The sequence below is a fragment of the Apostichopus japonicus genome, chromosome 14, assembly GCF_037975245.1.
Source record: "Apostichopus japonicus isolate 1M-3 chromosome 14, ASM3797524v1, whole genome shotgun sequence".
Lineage (NCBI taxonomy): Eukaryota > Metazoa > Echinodermata > Holothuroidea > Aspidochirotida > Stichopodidae > Apostichopus > Apostichopus japonicus.
In genome coordinates, this window is record NC_092574.1 from 11512104 (window position 1) to 11530681 (window position 18578).

General features: G+C 35.6%; 2 long non-coding RNA genes across 4 annotated transcripts in view; both read left to right on the forward strand.

Moving 5' to 3' along the window:
* Positions 1 to 18578, forward strand: part of LOC139980260 (uncharacterized) — a 122784-nt gene that overhangs the window by 85724 nt on the left and 18482 nt on the right. For both annotated transcript variants that reach the window (XR_011797485.1, XR_011797486.1), the window contains exon 3: positions 16974 to 17999. This is a non-coding gene — a long non-coding RNA (uncharacterized lncRNA). The remainder of the gene's footprint in view (positions 1 to 16973; positions 18000 to 18578) is intronic.
* LOC139979882 (uncharacterized) lies at positions 642 to 3304 on the forward strand. 2 transcript variants are annotated; one of them, XR_011797386.1, is made up of 4 exons: positions 642 to 1442; positions 1685 to 1917; positions 2055 to 2560; positions 2698 to 3304. It is a non-coding gene; the product is annotated as an uncharacterized lncRNA (long non-coding RNA). The 2 variants fall into 2 exon arrangements; XR_011797385.1 differs by having other exon boundaries at positions 643 to 1434; positions 2698 to 3302.

Consider the following 18578-nt stretch of genomic DNA (forward strand, 5'->3'; position numbering starts at 1 on the left):
CCAATTTGAAGAGTGTTTAAAAACAAAACATATTGCATCATTTAGTTAAAGAAATGCCTGATTGTTCTTTTCTAGTTGATATTTTATAGATGTGTCAGACGTTTCCAGCCACCAATACCACCAACTTCCCTACACAACTCACCAGGTACCTTCCCCCAGCCTTTTGCCACTAGCAAAAGAGTAATAACCTTTTGGGTTTGTATTGCAATGATTTAAGTATTTATATGTCAATTTCAAGAGTGTTTAAAAAACATATTGCATCATTTTGTTAAAGAAATGCCTGATTGTTCGTTTCTAGTTTATATTTTATAGATGTGTCAGACGTTTCCAGCTACCAATTCCACCAATCACCTTCCACAACTCACCAGCTAGATTCCCCCAGCCTTTTGCCACGAGCAAATGAGTAATTACCTATTTGTGTTAGTATTGCAATGTTTTAAGTATTTATATGTCAATTTGAAGAGTGTTTAAAAACAAAACATATTGCATCATTTAGTTAAAGATATGCCTGATTGTTCGTCTAGTTAATATTTTATAGATGTGTCGGACGTTTCCAGCTACCAATACCACCTTCCACAACTCACCAGGTACCTTCCCCCAGCCTTTTGCCACGAGCAAAAGAGTAATAACCTTTTGGGTTTGTATTGCAATGATTTAAATTTTCATATGCCAATTTGAAGAGTGTTTAAAAAAAAAACATACTGCATCATTTTGTTAAAGAAATGCCTGATTGTTCGTTTCTAGTTTATATTTTATAGATGTGTCAGACGTTTCCAGCCACCAATACCACCAACCACCCTACACAACTCACCAGCTAGATTCCACCAGCCTTTTGCCACGAGCAATAGAGTAATCACCTATTTGTGTTTGTATTGCAATGATTTAAATATTTATATGCCAATCTGAAGAGTGTTTAAAAAACATATTGCATCATTTAGTTAAAAAACTGCCTGATTGTTCGTTTCTAGTTTATATTTTATAGATGTTTCAGACGTTTCCAGCTACCAATACCACCAACCACCTTCCACAACTCACCAGCTACCTTCCCCCAGTCTTTTGCCACGAGCGAAAGAGTAATAACCACCAAATACCACCATCGACAAGCCCCATCTTCCTTGACCACCACTAGCCACCTTCCTCCAGACTTCCCCAGCCACCAACCACTAAATACCACCATCATCAAGCTCCAGCTGCCACCGAACACCAGCCACCAGCTACAAGTCACCAGCTTTTTTGCCACGAGCGAAAGAGTAATAACCACCAAATACCACCATCGACAAGCCCCATCTTCCTTGACCACCACTAGCCAACTTCCTCCAGACTTCCCCAGCCACCAACCACTAAATACCACCATCATCAAGCTCCAGCTGCCACCGAACACCAGCCACCAGCTACAAGTCACCAGCTTGTTTGCACGTTCAAAAGAGTAATAAAGTATGTGTGTATGTATTTCAATGAATTTACTATATATTTTGTCGAGTGTTTTAAGGAAAATAAAGTATGGCACCATCCACCGACCACTAGTCACCAGCCACTAGCCTTTTGCCATGAGCAAAATAATTATTACTTATGCATGTTTGCATTGGAATTGATTTTATTATAGATTATTTTGCGAATTTTATGCGTGTTACATAACATATAAATGCATTATTTTAAATAGAAATGATTGATTGTTCTCATCTAGTTCCAAGTTCGAAGTTTATTTTTCCATCCACCAACCACGAATTACCTGCACCAGACACCAATCACCAGCCAACGCCAGATGTTGTCTCCAGCAGATGAAGTGATTGCTTGCAGCCTCCACTTGATGAAGTGACCGATTGCAGCCTCCGCCAGATGAAGTGACCGCTAGCAACCACCAGGAACTCTGCCATCTACCGTCCTATCACCCAGTCTCCATAGTATAAAGTAGTCCAGGTCAGTACCAGATAAATTTGTTCCTAAATGACGCATTGATTAATAGTCCTCATACTTCAACATAGATGTACGAGAGGAACCCATATCCAAAGATTGCTTCAATATTTTTGAGTAATATTTCTCTCATTTCTCGGCAGCCTGAAGATGAACTGGAAGAAAATACCTGCAAACACCTCCAAGATATTTGATCGACCTTCCATCGTTAATCCACCACTGCGAACTCGTAATTTCTCAATGAAGATGAACTGGAAGAAAATACCTGCAACCACCTCGAAGATATTGGATCGACTTACCACTGTAATAAGGTGTAGGGTGAGGATGTATAGACTATACTTCAAGGAGATATTACTACATCAATGAGAATTAAAGCAGAGCTGGAATATTCTCTAGTTCCAAGTTCCAAGTTATTTCTCAATCCACCAACCACCATCCACGAATTACCTGCACCAGACACCAATCACCAGCCAACGCCAGATGAACTGAAATGGTTGTAGTCTCCGCCAGATGAACTGAATGCTTGTTGTCTCCAGCAGATGAAGTGATTGCTGGCAGCCTCCACTTGATGAAGTGACCGATTGCAGCCACCAGGAACTCTGTCATCTACCGTCCTGTCACCCAGTCTCCGTAATATAAAGTAGTCCAGGTCAGTACCAGATAAATTTGTTCCTAAATGACGCATTGATTAATATTCCTTATACTTCAACATAGATGTACGAGAGGAACCCATATCCAAAGATTGCTTCAGTATTTTTGAGTAATATTTCTCTCGTTTTTCGGCAGCCTGAAGATGAACTGGAAGAAAATACCTGCAAACACCTCCAAGATATTTGATCAACCTTCCATCGTTAATCCACCACTGTGAACTTGTAATTTCTCAATGAAGATGAACTGGAAGAAAATACTTGCAACCACCTCGAAGATATTTGATCGACTTACCACTGTGAATTGTGTAGGATGAAGAAGTATAGACTATACCTCAAGGAGTAACTACTACATCAATGAGAAAGCAGAGCTGGATTATCCATATCTCTTGTCGGTTTATCGAAGGACATCACATTACTTAATACTACACGTCTTAAATTGTTAACGTAAAATTCATGGTATATGTCCACATCAGAATTTTACTTCGTATTTTTTTTATTTACTTGATTTACTTTGCTTACTTTGCTTACTTTGTTTACTTTATTTACCTTATTTACTCTATTTACATTATAACTTTATAACTTTATTTACTCTATTTACATTATTACTTTATTTACTCTATTTACATTATTACCTTTTTACTCTATTTACATTATTTTATTTACTCTATTAACATTATTTACTTTATTTGCTTTCATTACTTTAAGTACTTTATTTACTATATTTACATGATATAAATTATATATTTTATTCACTATATACTTTATTTATATTTTTTACTTTATTTACTTTATTACTATATTTACTCTATTTACATTATTACTTTTTTTTACTCTATTTACATTATTATTTTTTTTTACTCTATTTATATTATTTACTTTATTTACTTTAATTTCTTTCATTACTTTAATTACTTATATATATATATGTATATAATTATTTTATTAATAATTATTAATAATTATTAATAATTATTAATAATTATTTTAATTATATATATATATATATATATATATATATTCATTCTATATATATATATATATATATATATATATATATTCATTAGCCTTTGTCTTTCAATTTCAGTCTTTTCAAAGTTTCTCTTTCGAGATCCGGCTTCTCAATACAGATCTCATAGTTTAAGGCAATATTTGTCACCAAAACAGAATTCGCATTGTTCGATGCTGGTGACAAATGTGCCTACGTTTACTTTGTTTACTTTATTACTTTATTTACTTTATTAACTTTATTACTTTATTTACTTTATTTACTCTATTTACTTTATTACTCTATTTACTCTATTTACATCATTACTTTATTTACTCTATTTACATTATTACTTTTCTTACTCTATTGACATTATTTCTTTTTTACTCTATTTACGTTATTATTTCATTTACCCTATTCGTTTTTATATACAATTATAGAGGTGTATGTGTGTGCGTGTGTGTTGCTTGTATATACAATTGTAAATATTTACATTATATACTTTATATAATTTATTCACTCTATTTATATTTTTTAAACTTTATTTATCTTATTTACTTTATTTACATTATTTACTCTATTAACTCTATTTATATTTACTCTATTATTACTTTATTTATTTATTATATATATATATGTGTGCGTGTGCATGTGTGTTTGGTTTGTATATACAATTATATATAGAATTCTTATCAATATGTGTGTGTGTGTGCGTGTGTGTGTCGCTTGTAAATACAATTGTATATAGAATTATTTATGTACTATCTATACAATTTTAATTATATATATATATATATATATATATATATATATATATATATATTCATTAGCCTTTGTCGTTCAAGTTCATATAACAGAGTCTTTTCGAAGTTTCTCTTACGAGATCCGGCTTCTCGATACAGATCTCATAGAGTAAGGCGATATTTGTCACCAAAATAGAATTCGCATTGTTCGGTACTGGTGACAAAAGTTACTTTATTACCTTTATTTACTTTACTTACTTTATTTACATTGTTTACGCTGTTTACTCTATTTACTTTGTTTACTTTATTCACTTTATTTACTATTTATTTTATTTACCTATACAATACTCTATTTACTCTGTTTACTCTATTTACAGCATTACTTTATTTACTCTATTTACATTATTACTTTATTTACTCTATTTTCTATAGTTACTTCATTTAGTTTATTTAGTTTATTTACTTTACTTTATTTACTAGATTTACTCTGTTTACTCTATTACTTTATTTACTCTATTTACTCTCTTTACTTTATTTACATCATTACTTTATTTACTCTATTTACATAATTACTTTTTTTACTCTATTTACTCTATTATTCCATTTACTCTACTTACATTATTACTTTATTTACTCTGTTTACATTATTACCTTATTTACTTTATATACTTTATTTGTGTGTGCTTGGCTTGTATATACAATTGTATCTAGGATTTTTAATGTAATATCTCTACAATTTTAATTATCTATATATTTATTTGCCTTTGTCGTTCATTTCTGGTGACAAATGCCTACAATTGAATTCCGGTCTCTGTACCGGTTTCGAACCTCTGGATACTTAATCAGTGTCCATAGTCTAATGGCCATGTTATCTGCTTATCAATCTAAATGGGGTAAAGATTGGGTTTTTAGTCCAGGGGTTTTCATGATTTTCACCACATTTTGTATTGCAATCTTTTAAAGTTGGGCAAAGTTACTGTAGTTTATCAAAGTATATGATTATTTTGTTATTTATAACAAAGTTTACTTTGGTTATGTTTGCACGATAACCGAAATAATTTGTGTGTGTTAAAATCATGAACACATCCATGGTTTTCCCAGTCATTTATAAACAGATTACCTCTTGTCTGTATGGTATAGGTAATAACTGTGTCTCGTTTTCTTTACTTAGTGTACTAAGATCTAAATTTACTTTACAGTGTAATCCTTCGTTCTTTTATTCCTTCATATTTTCAGAAAATGCATATTGTAATAGATATAGTACTTAGTAGGTATAGAGAATATATTCAGACACACACGATATTTCCTCCATGGGGTTATTGAATAGCGGTGTACCTAAAGTTGTGTGTGTGTGTTCGTTAACAGAGGTCAAAGTCTTAAAGCACTGTGAACCATGTGTGTGTGTGTTTCTTTCTTTATTTCTTGTCAATGCGAATTAAACCCATGCCACACTGCAATTTGGAAAATCTCAATGTTGCAGGAGGAAACAAATGTGCAGTGTTTGATGCACGTGACCTTGTTAGAGGGCGTTGTGGTCAAGTGGTTAAGGCAGTGGACTTGTGATCTAAGGATTACAGGTTCGAGCCCTGGCCAGATCATTGCGTTGTGTCCTTGGGCAAGGCGCTTTATCTCCATTGCCTCTCTTCACCCAGGTGTATAAATGGGGACCTGCGAGGTAACTTGTAAATATAGTTGCATGTGCCGGTTTGTGGTTGCACCCTATGGGAAGTCCCCCGGGGGACACGTGGTTGTGGTGTCCCCGGAGAGATGGATTGAATTGTGCACACTTTGGTGTGTGGGTGTGACAAGTTAAGTTGTAAAGTCGTGTGAGGAGGCATTAGCCTCATACAAGACTGTAAAACCTTCAACTTTAACCAAAATATCTCGAAAGTAACATATGTAGTGGAGGTAAAGGTCATTCCATTATAGGTCTACTGGAGACTCTCCGCCAAAATACTTGAGATATTGAAATAATTTTGGGACACAGTACGAAAGATTCCTTGCTACGCATTTATCAAAGCTTGTATCCTGTATAAATGAAAATGAGGAAATAAAAATTTATATATATATATTTATTTATGTGTGTGTGTGTGCGTTTCTTTCTTTATTTCTTGTCAATGCGAAGTCAACCTATGCCACACTGCAATTTGGAAAATCTCAATGTTGCAGGAGAAAACAAATGTGCAGTGTTTGATGCACGTGCCCTTTCATAATCACCTCTTGTGTTGCAAAGGCCTTCAATTAGCTCAGAAGAGTTGCTCAGTTCATCACATTCATAATAAAAATTAAACAATTATTTTTCAGATGAAATATGTTATATGAACATGTCTGGGTGTGATGAATATGTATATATATGGCATTTACTGGACGTAACCAGGTTCTTTGTCAGTAGGGAATTCACGTCTCGATAAATCACTTACGTCCACCGTAGTACCCATATCTCCATATATCTCCATATATCTCCATATATCTCCGGATCTTGTGTAGTAGTAAAAAATATCATCCACGGTATTGGCTCACGAATAGTGTTTAGGAAAACATAGTTAATGCAATGAAAAACATTATAAGAAATGAAACTTTATCAAACTTGTCCGTCAACGGCACAAGAAAGTCAACCATGCAAAGAACGATGCAAAAAATTTCTGAAACTGTTGATATTGCAATCGATGCCATCATGCATAACAATCCAGGTATTGGTATTGAATGGCGGGATCTCCAGACACTATTCATGTTTGCTACCTCACAAACGCATTTTTTATTCAATGATAATTACTATGATCAAGTGGACAGTGTGGCAATGGGTTCATCATTAGCACCGGTGTTGGCAAATCTCTTCATGGGTCATTTGGAGAAACAATTTCTGAATGATTCATTTGCCTCATCCAAACCTTATCACTACCCCGGATATGTTGACAATATTTTCTGTCTTTTCCCAAATTAGGGTGAAGCCATCAATTTCCTTCAATTTATCAATACCCGGCACCCTAACATAAAATTCACTATTGAGAAGCAAAAAGACAGTACGCTACCTTTTCTTGTATGTGCTTGTCAGCAACATTGGTCATTGCAACCATGGGCGGCAATCCTGATGGGAAGGGGGATATATCCCCCATGAAAATGGGTGGAGGGGATGTAATACACCATATCCCCCCCACCAAATGCCAGGGATAAGAATATTTTCATGCCTACATTTATGCATCATCGTGAATGTACGGCTCTTTTTTAGTTTCATTTCTCGCCTACCATAAACGCAGATCTTTTCAAATAAACCGTCTTTATAAAGCAAGAATAGTTGACTGTAGGCTTCATTGGCCCTATAACAACAAAATGTATTATTGCGCCCACGGTATTGATATAGTACATATATGCACCCTCATAGTATTCATATGGGCCATATAGTAGGCCTACACACGTACATGTTCCCTTGAACAGCTGAGAATCTCATGTTACCAGGGTAATGCATAATACACGTTTCACCTGGATGCCCTAGCAATCGGTATACCTAGGAATGTAACTATGTGTAATTGTGTATTGCATGTGTATAGGCCTATAATAGCCTGCATGGGGCCATTTTCTTCAGCGAATAATATAAAAGAGCTCTCGAACATTCTAACGTAGCGCCTGACACAAGATTGACAGGGGCAATTTTTTCCCAAAATAACACCCGAAATTAAAAAAAAAATTCTTTTGGATCCTGATTATGAGATATTTCGGACATGATATCCCTATTTTAAAGTTGGGTATATGCCGCTTGGAAACCTAGGGGAGGGGCAATTCCTGCCATCTAGAAGGTTTGTAAATCCCAAAATTTTCTTGTACGCTTCTCGCCAATCCATGGTGGCGCTACGCTTAGATAGTCAACAAGGTCATATCTCCCCCCCCCCCCCCCGCCCCCACTCGGAAGTACGGATCGCCGCCCATGATTGCAACACTTCCGTTTATCATAAGCCGACGTCACGTATTCAAGGTTACTAACCAAATTTTTTCAGTTTCATTTCGTATTCTTACAAAATTGGTCTCATTAAAATGCTAGTGGATAGTATGTACAAGGTCAACAACTCTTGGAAGGATTTGACCTAGACCTAAAAGGCCTTTTGTCCACACTCGGCAAAAATCAGCTCCCTTCTCACTTAATTGACAAAGTTGTGAAATCGTATTTACAAAACAAGGTGTCACCGGAAAATACCATTGGCTCGGCTTCTCACATTACTAGATTTTACAAGCTCCCGTACATTGGTAATTTCTCTGGGCACGCTCAGAACAAAGTTAGACAGTTGATCAAATCACATTGTACTGACATTGATATTAAATAAGTGTTTATCTCATATAAAGTTCAAAATATTTGTGTAGCAATAGACATGATTCCATCATACCTTAAATCTTGTGTGGTCTATAAATTCATCTGCACAAGCTGTAATGCTTGTTACATAGGGGAAACCCATAGGCACCTTTCGACACGGATTTCTGAGCATCAAAAACCAATAAGAATTCACATATTTACAAACAATTAGCTAAATTTCCCAACTGTAAGCGGCTATGTGACAACAACTCATTCAAAATTATCGACTCATCTCCCACTAAACTCCAGCTTAGGATCAAAGAAAGCCTACATATCAATTGGGATAAACCTGATCTCAACAAACAGCTTTGAATGTCCAGTGTTATCTTTGTTGAGTTAATCTACTTGTCCTTGTGTGTTATTGCTAGTGTACATTTGCGTGATATTACTTGTTCATTTTGAGTTTGTAACCTGATGATGAAAGTCGCTACTTTCGAAACATGTCGTTCTTTTGTATTTATTTTGGTAAATAGATGTATAAGTCAAAGTCTGTGGTGTTTTCAATTTTTTTAATATATATGTATAAATATACATATAAATATATATATATATATATAAATATATATATATATATAAATATATATACATTTATATATAATGGTTTTGCCATACTTTGTATTGGGGGTTCTATTAGGGGTCAACTCTTTAACCCCTTATACTGAAATAATGTCTGTATGTTGAAGGGTCCCAAGAAATTAGTGATATTTTGTATTTGGTGATTCTATTAGGGGTCAACTCTTTGACTCCTTATACCGAAATGGTTACCATAGATTGATATATTTTTAAAATGAATGTGCCTTACTTTTGTATTGTAGATTCTTTTGGGGTCGTCTCTTCGACCCTTATACTGAATAATGTCTGTTTGTTGGAGTGTCCCAAAAAATTATTGATATTATGTATTGGGGAATCTATAAGTGGTCAACTCTTCGACCCCTTATACTGAGATAATGTCTGTTTGTTGGAGTGTCCCAAGAAATTAGTGATATTTTGTATTAGGGATTCTACTAGGGGTCAACTCTTCAACCACTTATACCGAAATAGTGGCTATAGATTGATATGTTTCGATGATTTTTCCATACATTGTATTGGGGATTCTATTAGGGGTGAACTCTTTGACCCCTCATACTGAAATAGTAACCATAGATTGATATGTTTTAATGAATGCACCTTACTTTGTATTGGGGATTCTATTAGGGGTGAACTCTTTGACCCCTCATACTGAAATAGTAACCATAGATTGATATGTTTTAATGAATGCACCTTACTTTGTATTGGGGATACTATTAGGGGTGAACTCTTTGACCCCTCATACTGAAATAGTAACCATAGATTGATATGTTTTAATGAATGCACCTTACTTTGTATTGGGGATTCTATTAGGGGTGAACTCTTTGACCCCTTATACTGAAATAGTGGCCCTAGATTGATATGTTTCAATGAATGTGACTTACTTTGTATTGGGGATTCTATTAGGGGTCAACTCTTCGGCCCTTTATACTGAAATAGTGGCCATAGATTGATATGTGTTAATGAATGTGACTTTCTTTGTATTGGGGATTATATTAGGAGTCAACTCTTCGACCCCTTATACTGAAATTATGTCTGTATGTTGCAGTGTCCCAAGAAATTAGTGATATTTGGTATTGGGATTCTACTAGGGGTCAACGTTTTGACCCCTTATACCAAAAAAGTGGCCATAGATTGATATGTTTCAATGATTTTTCCATACATTGTATTGGGGGTTCTATTAGGGGTGAACTCTTTGACCCCTCATACTGAAATAGTAACCATAGATTGATATGTTTTAATGAATGCACCTTACTTTGTATTGGGGATTCTATTAGGGGTGAACTCTTTGACCCCTCATACTGAAATAGTAACCATAGATTGATATATTTTAATGAATGCACCTTACTTTGTATTGGGGATTCTATTACGGGTCAACTCTTCAAACCCTTATACTGAAATAGTGGCCCTAGATTGATATGTTTTAATAATGTGCCTTACTTTATGAAAGGGCACGTGCATCAAACACTGCACATTTGTTTTCTCCTGCAACATTGAGATTTCCCAAATTGCAGTGTGGCATTGTTTTACTTCACATTGAGGGGATTCTACTAGGGGTCAACTCTTCGGCACATTATACTGAAATAGTGGCCATAGATTGATATGTTTTAATGAATGTGACTTACTTTGTATTGGGGATACTATTAGGGGTCAACTCTTTGACCCCTTATACTGAAATTATGTCTTTTTGTTGCAGTGTCCCAAGAAATTAGTGATATTTGGTATTGGGGATTCTACTAGGGGTCAACGTTTTGACCCCTTATACCAAAATAGTGGCCATAGATTGATATGTTTCAATGATTTTTCCATACTTTGTATTGGAGATTCTATTAGGGGTCAACTCTTTGACCCCTTATACTGAAATTATGTCTGTATGTTGCAGTGTCCCAAGAAATTAGTGATATTTTGTATTGGGGACTCTATTAGGGGTCAACTCTTCGACCCCTTATACTGAAATAGTGGCCATAGATTGATATGTTTCAATGATTTTTCCATACATTGTATTGGGGGTTCTATTAGGGGTGAACTCTTTGACCCCTCATACTGAAATAGTAACCATAGATTGATATGTTTTAATGAATGCACCTTACTTTGTATTGGGGATTCTATTACGGGTCAACTCTTTGACCCCTTATACTGAAATAGTGGCCCTAGATTGATATGTTTTAATAATGTGCCTTACTTTATGAAAGGGCACGTGCATCAAACACTGCACATTTGTTTTCTCCTGCAACATTGAGATTTCCCAAATTGCAGTGTGGCATTGGTTTACTTCACATTGAGGGGATTCTACTAGGGGTCAACTCTTCGGCCCATTATACTGAAATAGTGGCCATAGATTGATATGTTTTAATGAATGTGACTTACTTTGTATTGGGGATACTATTAGGGGTCAACTCTTTGACCCCTTATACTGAAATTATGTCTTTTTGTTGCAGTGTCCCAAGAAATTAGTGATATTTGGTATTGGGGATTCTACTAGGGGTCAACGTTTTGACCCCTTATACCAAAATAGTGGCCATAGATTGATATGTTTCAATGATTTTTCCATACTTTGTATTGGAGATTCTATTAGGGGTCAACTCTTTGACCCCTTATACTGAAATTATGTCTGTATGTTGCAGTGTCCCAAGAAATTAGTGATATTTTGTATTGGGGACTCTATTAGGGGTCAACTCTTCGACCCCTTATACTGAAATAGTGGCCCTAGATTGAAATGTTTTAATGACTGTGCCTTACTTTGTATTGGGGATTCTATTAGGGGTCAACTATTTGACCCCTTATACTGAAATTATGTCTGTATGTTGCAGTGTCCCAAGAAATTATAGTGATATTTTGTATTGGGGATTCTACTAGGGGTCAACTCTTCGACCGAATAACTTAAATAGTGGCCATAGATCGATATGTTTCAATGATATTTCCATACTTTGTATTGGAGATTCTACTAGGGGTCAACTCTTCGGCCCCTCATACTGAAATAGTGGCCCTAGATTGATATGTTTTAATAATGTGCCTTACTTTATGAAAGGGCACGTGCATCAAACACTGCAAATTTGTTTTCTCCTGCAACATTGAGATTTTCCAAATTGCAGTGTGGCATTGGTTTACTTCACATTGAGGGGATTCTACTAGGGGTCAACTCTTCGGCCCATTATACTGAAATAGTGGCCATAGATTGATATGTTTTAATGAATGCACCTTACTTTGTATTGGGGATTCTATTAGGGGTCAACTCTTCGGTCCATTATACTGAAATAGTGGCCATAGATTGATATGTTTTAATGAATGTGACTTACTTTGTATTGGGGATTCTATTAGGAGTGAACTCTTTGACCCCTTATACTGAAATTATGTCTGTTTGTTGCAGTGTCCCAAGAAATTAGTGATATTTGGTATTGGGATTCTACTAGAGGTCAACGTTTTGACCCCTTATACCAAAAAAGTGGCCATAGATTGATATGTTTCAATGATTTTTCCATACTTTGTATTGGAGATTCTATTAGGGGTCAACTCTTTGACCCCTTATACTGAAATTATATCTGTATGTTGCAGTGTCCCAAGAAATTAGTGATATTTTGTATTGGGGATTCTATAAGGGGTCGACTCTTCGACCCTTTATACTGAAATAGTGGCCCTAGATTGATATGTTTAATGAATGGTTAACTCTTCGACCCCTTATACTGAAATTATGTCTGTATGTTGCAGTGTCCCAAGAAATTAGTGATATTTTGTATTTGGGATTCTACTACAACTCTTCGACCCCTTATACTGAAATAGTGGCCATAGATTGATATGTTTCAATGATTTTTCCATATTTTGTATTGGGGATTCTATTAGGGGTCGACTCTTCGACCCCTTATACTGAAATTATGTCTGTTTGTTGCAGTGTCCCAAGAAATTAGTGATATTTTGTATTTGGGATTCTACTACAACTCTTCGACCCCTTATACTGAAATAGTGGCCCTAGATTGATATGTTTCAATGATTTTTCCATATTTTGTATTGGGGATTCTATTTGGGGTCGACTCTTCGACCCCTTATACTGAAATTATGTCTGTATGTTGCAGTGTCCCAAGAAATTAGTGATATTTTGTATTTGGGATTCTACTGCAACTCTTCGACCCCTTATACTGAAATAGTGGCCATAGATTGATATGTTTCAATGATTTTTCCATAATTTGTATTGGAGATTCTATTAGGGGTCAACTCTCAGACCCCTTATACTGAAATTATGTCTGTATGTTGCAGTGACCCAAGAAATTAGTGATATTTTATATTGGAGATTCTATAAGGGGTCGACCCCTCGACCCCTTATACTGAAATAGTGGCCTAATAGAGTTATATTAACTCATATTAGGAGTGAGGGTTAACTCCAATAGAGTTAAATTTCACTCTTAATTTGAAGTGCGCCGAGTGATCACTCCTATGGAATGAAATCCACTCATTTGTTTTGCTAGAGTGTTGCTAGATATATGAAGAAGAAATTTACATACCAATACATGTTATCGGTCATCGATTGGCACAAAAACCCAGATTCTGATGACAGCTGCCTCAAGAAACCCAATAAATGGCCTAACTAGCACCGAGCCACCAATGTGGACCATTACCGAAACATTGATGCGTGTTAGTCTTCCACCCCCTTCCTCTAATGCTATTTAAGTCCACATGTGGGCATATTCTGGAAACCTACCGGTAGCCCACAGGGGTTTGAGTTGGGAGAAAGGCCTTGACACCTTGAAACGACAAATGATGCCAACTTCCCTCAAGTTAAAAGTCTGGCTGATTTGGCAAGGCCAGTCAGCATGAAAGAGAAAAAACTTTTTTTTGCATTTCTGTCACCAAAGTTGCACATCTTTTTGGTTGCTATTTTGCCTCACAGGTGCCATCTCCTGCGTTCTGGGGGGTGCTGAAATCTCAAATTTTGTAGATAGTAACCTCCGGCCCCCCACAAGAAAGAACAGCCCCCCATGGCCCCCACTCAAAAAATCCTAGCTACGCCACTGCCAATGAGGTTTACAGATGATAGACATAGCGGAGTGACGCTTCAGAGTTGAGAGGGGAAGCCTTATAAGCCTCAAGCAACAACAAAAAATAAATAAGAAAAGCGGTGCACACAGCACATTTCGTTCAAATGTGACCGGTTAAATACCGTTCTGAAAATGTGTGAATCTAACCTCATTGCCCTAATGCGGTATCGCAATTACTCGTTTTAGCCCACCCCCCTTTCCATCCAATCATTTGTCCCGGGCACCCAACACTATTAATAAACTAGGGTGCATACTTGTTCAATTCCATTTTCAACTTGTACACCTGTTTTCAACTCGAGATGATTTTTTAGAAGGCCCCTTAGTCGGCTACAGGGCTACGGGTGGGGGGGGGGGGGCGGGGGGATATAAAAATTAAAAAATCACATTCAAAGAAAGACCAAGATGTAAAAGAACAATGAACAAACATTGTGTTAAGAGACAAGTTGCTTCCCTGTTTTTATAGGTCATATCAAGAACGGACTGTTTGAAAAAGAACAATAAGTGACCAAAAATATACTTACACTTCTTAAAATATTGTTAAAGTTCTTTCATGTAATTTGTTTTAAATATGGGAGCCATTAATATATTCAACGTGCTATCCGGTAGGACCGGCTTCTTACTATCTGGCAATCTTCATTACAGCACTATTTTAATTTTAGATTAAGTGAAATTAAATTGATCTTTTCCAATATCGTACACTTATTTCGCATAATTTGTAGACCTATAAGTAATACGAACTATGCAGACCTTTGACAAGAGCCACTAGATTAATTATAAAACTATAATACTTAAGAAAATGATTGCTGCATTTGTAACTTTAACATTCTCTGCACGCAAATATAATAAAGCATAACATATTTTGTTAGATTCTTGCATTTTTAATATCTCGAGAAAGTCATTTGACTATTGGTTTAAAGGATAATTCTTTTTCAAATGAAACATTAAATAGTTATCCTCGAGCCACGAAAAACTTTTACAATAACACCGCAACTTCACAGCGAATGTAGTGAATTCCAGAAGATCCAAATCCGAGCCCAGAAATTAAATGGTCTCGAGTAGTAAAGCCCTGGTATAGGTTCGATGATTTATTTCTCAGTAATTGGTCACAGCTTCGTATTGTCTTTGTAAGACAGGCTCTATAGAGGGTCCGAATGTATTATTTCTAGCAATACTGAGGTTAGAGTTGGAGTTGTCTCTCTCTATGGCATAACAACAATAAATTTCAAGCTATATTTGTTTTTCTATGATAAATGTACGGCTGTTACCTAATTAGAACAAACGTGTTATCCTTCTATCCATGCAATAGACCACATATGCTTGCCCCATCCACCGCTTTTGACAGACCCAAAACACAAAACGGAAACTTTGTACATCTTGTGGAGTATTTTTCACGAAGAAACCCTAGAGGACCTATGGGGCCCTCTTGACCTTGAGACAATGGGCCTTAGCAACTCCGGTCGCTTTGGTCCTCGCCTTATCTTCTTATCGGGTAATCCGACACAGATAATAAGCCTGTAATACCTTCACGGCAGATACACACACGTATAGAGGAATGACCTCGATTTGCACAAATATTATTTTGAATCCTGGCAGCCATCAGGACTGTTGTGATCATTAATAAATGATTAAGACTGATATTTACAACCAAAAAAAAATCAGATTTATATGTTAGTATTTTGTTATGGTAAAGACCAGTAAACACAGTCTAGTAAAGCATTTGCATGAATGACAAAGAAAAAACAAATTTGACTTTGAGGAAGGCTACTCCAGATTTGTTCAAATGATAAATCTTAACCGTTCTCTTTTTAAATGGGAAAAAATATCCACATATGAAAACATAAGCCAATATACTGGTATGAATTATGAGACTATACACGATTATAAATACGAAACTGGCTTAAGCGTCACACTTAGTGTAAGATACTGCATACAGTGCACCTGTTTGTCCTAATGACGTCATTGTGAAGAAATCCGAAATTTCTACGTCATCCAACGGAGAGAGAAATCAGATGTAAACTAAAATAATTTGTTGTGTTCCGTGTATGTATATTCTTCAATATAATTCAGTGAAGTGTGTTGTCTGCTTCCCAAACATGACCTAATAGCCACCAAAATGTCCTCTGAAATCCATTTCTCTGAAAGGGGGGAGAAAAAAACATATATATACGGGAATTGTTCTATTCTAGATTAATGGCATCCGAAAGTTTCAATTTAACTTTCCTTAAGTTCTTAACCGATCTCGATAGATTTAATAAATACATTTGACTGGTTCCCATTAAATTTTCAAAGTCAAAAATTTCACATGAGAAATGTGTGACGTCACCATACAGGTACTCTCGGTTCACAGTCATATCTTTACCATAACTCGCGGTTATCTGTCGTGACGTCAGAGGCATATACAACTAAAAAGAATTCTGATCAAATGTTTGTATGTAAGATTAATCTATTCAAATCTGTGCCAGAATTTCAGAATTATATATAACTTGATCGTTATGATACGAGATGAATAAAGTGTGCCGAGGTATTCATAATGGTACGGGAATGTTAGTTTGTTTCCCGTTCACAATTTATTCGTATAAAATACAAAATTACCAATATAAAAACTAATTCATTCAAACAATCTTGTTTTATTTTTTATTTTTTGTCCTCTTTTCCTTGAAGCGGAACTTTGGTATTCGTTCAGTCTTAGGCATGATGCATTTCATTCACACTGTTATAAAAGGATTTTCTCTTTTTGTTTTTGTTTTTCAGTGGTCGGATTAACTGAGCGTATATATACAGTACCAGACAGAGGTAAGAATATCTCCTGGATTCAGAAAATCACAATGTCTTCACCAACGTGTGCGTTCATCATCTATTCATCAAAGTATGCATGAATTTAACTGCTACATTGTTATTTAAATTAACAGCTATACTCCCCATACGGAAAAGATAAAACACGTGCAGGCCTGTCTGTGTACACCGTATGTCGGCTTTCAGTGAATAACCTTTATATGCAGACGTTAACTTCACCACTTACCTTCAATGGGACAATAGGGTTGAGTGTGGAACAAGTTGTTTGTTACACAGAATCTATTTTGGGGTTACTTTTCTTAAATAGAAACTTCATTTGCACACTTCGGAATGGTTTTTCTCCACAGTTTTGGTACTGGATTATCTCATGTTACTACCAATATAATTTATGGACAAATGTTCGTTACCGCGGTTTCCAGTATAGAACAATATTAATATAACCGGAAACAATATTGCGTTTATTCCACATGAACATGCTGTTGGAGAATCGTCTTGTATAAATAAGTCAATGCGAACAATTCTAACTCTTGTAACAATATGGATTTTTGGAACTAAATTCAAGATTTTCGGAACTAAATTCAGGATTTTCGGAACTAAATTCAGGATTTTCGGAACTAAATTCAGGATTTTCGGAACTAATTACAGGATTTTTGGATCTACATTCAGGATTTTCGGAACAACATTCATGATTTTTGGAACTACATTCAGGATTTTCGGAACTACATTCAGGATTTTCGGAACTACATTCAGGATTTTCGGACAAAATTCATGATTTTCGGAACTAAATGCAGGATTTTCGGAACTAAACTCAGGAATTTTTGAACTAAATTCAGGAATTTCGGAACTAAATTCAGGATTTTGGGAACTAAATACAAGATTGCTTGCGTTCTCGGAGTGGTTGAAAATTCATAACGAAACCTGCGTAGATCAATGAGCTGCTTAAGGCAACCCTTTGTCCAGATAAGGAGGCTCCCTGCCCAGTTTGTAAGTATATTGTTTTTACAAGTTAGATTAGGCCTAGTCTGTTTCGTATATGTCTTCTAAAGTTATTCAATGATAAATCTAGTATCTTAGTGATGCAAGCCACAAAACAGATATTCATAATAAGAGCACTTTAAAAGTATTCTAACCACATATATTCATAGTTATAACTATTATGCAAGTGATGCAACACACAAATCAGGGCTGAAACCCTGATTGTCCGAGACGACTAAAAATTCTTTTCGACAACCAAAATCGCATTTGAGGTTGTCCGACGGACGACTAAATTATTTGTGGAAATCTTTAAATTGCTTGCGTCCAGCGGACACAAACTTTTTGTTGTTGTTGAGAAACAAACCCCAAGTACACTCTCACAACTAGGTCAACGGAAAACATAACAAAACACATTTTTGATTGAACATCTTTCATTATTTCTTTTCATAAAACCACAAACTTGTTCTGACAAGAATCAAAAGTTCTCCCACTCCTACAGATCATTGAATTTGTTTGAAAATAAATATATCATAACAATCAACCGCAAGGTGCAGGGTTAACAACAATCCATTACGGAGATTTTCATGC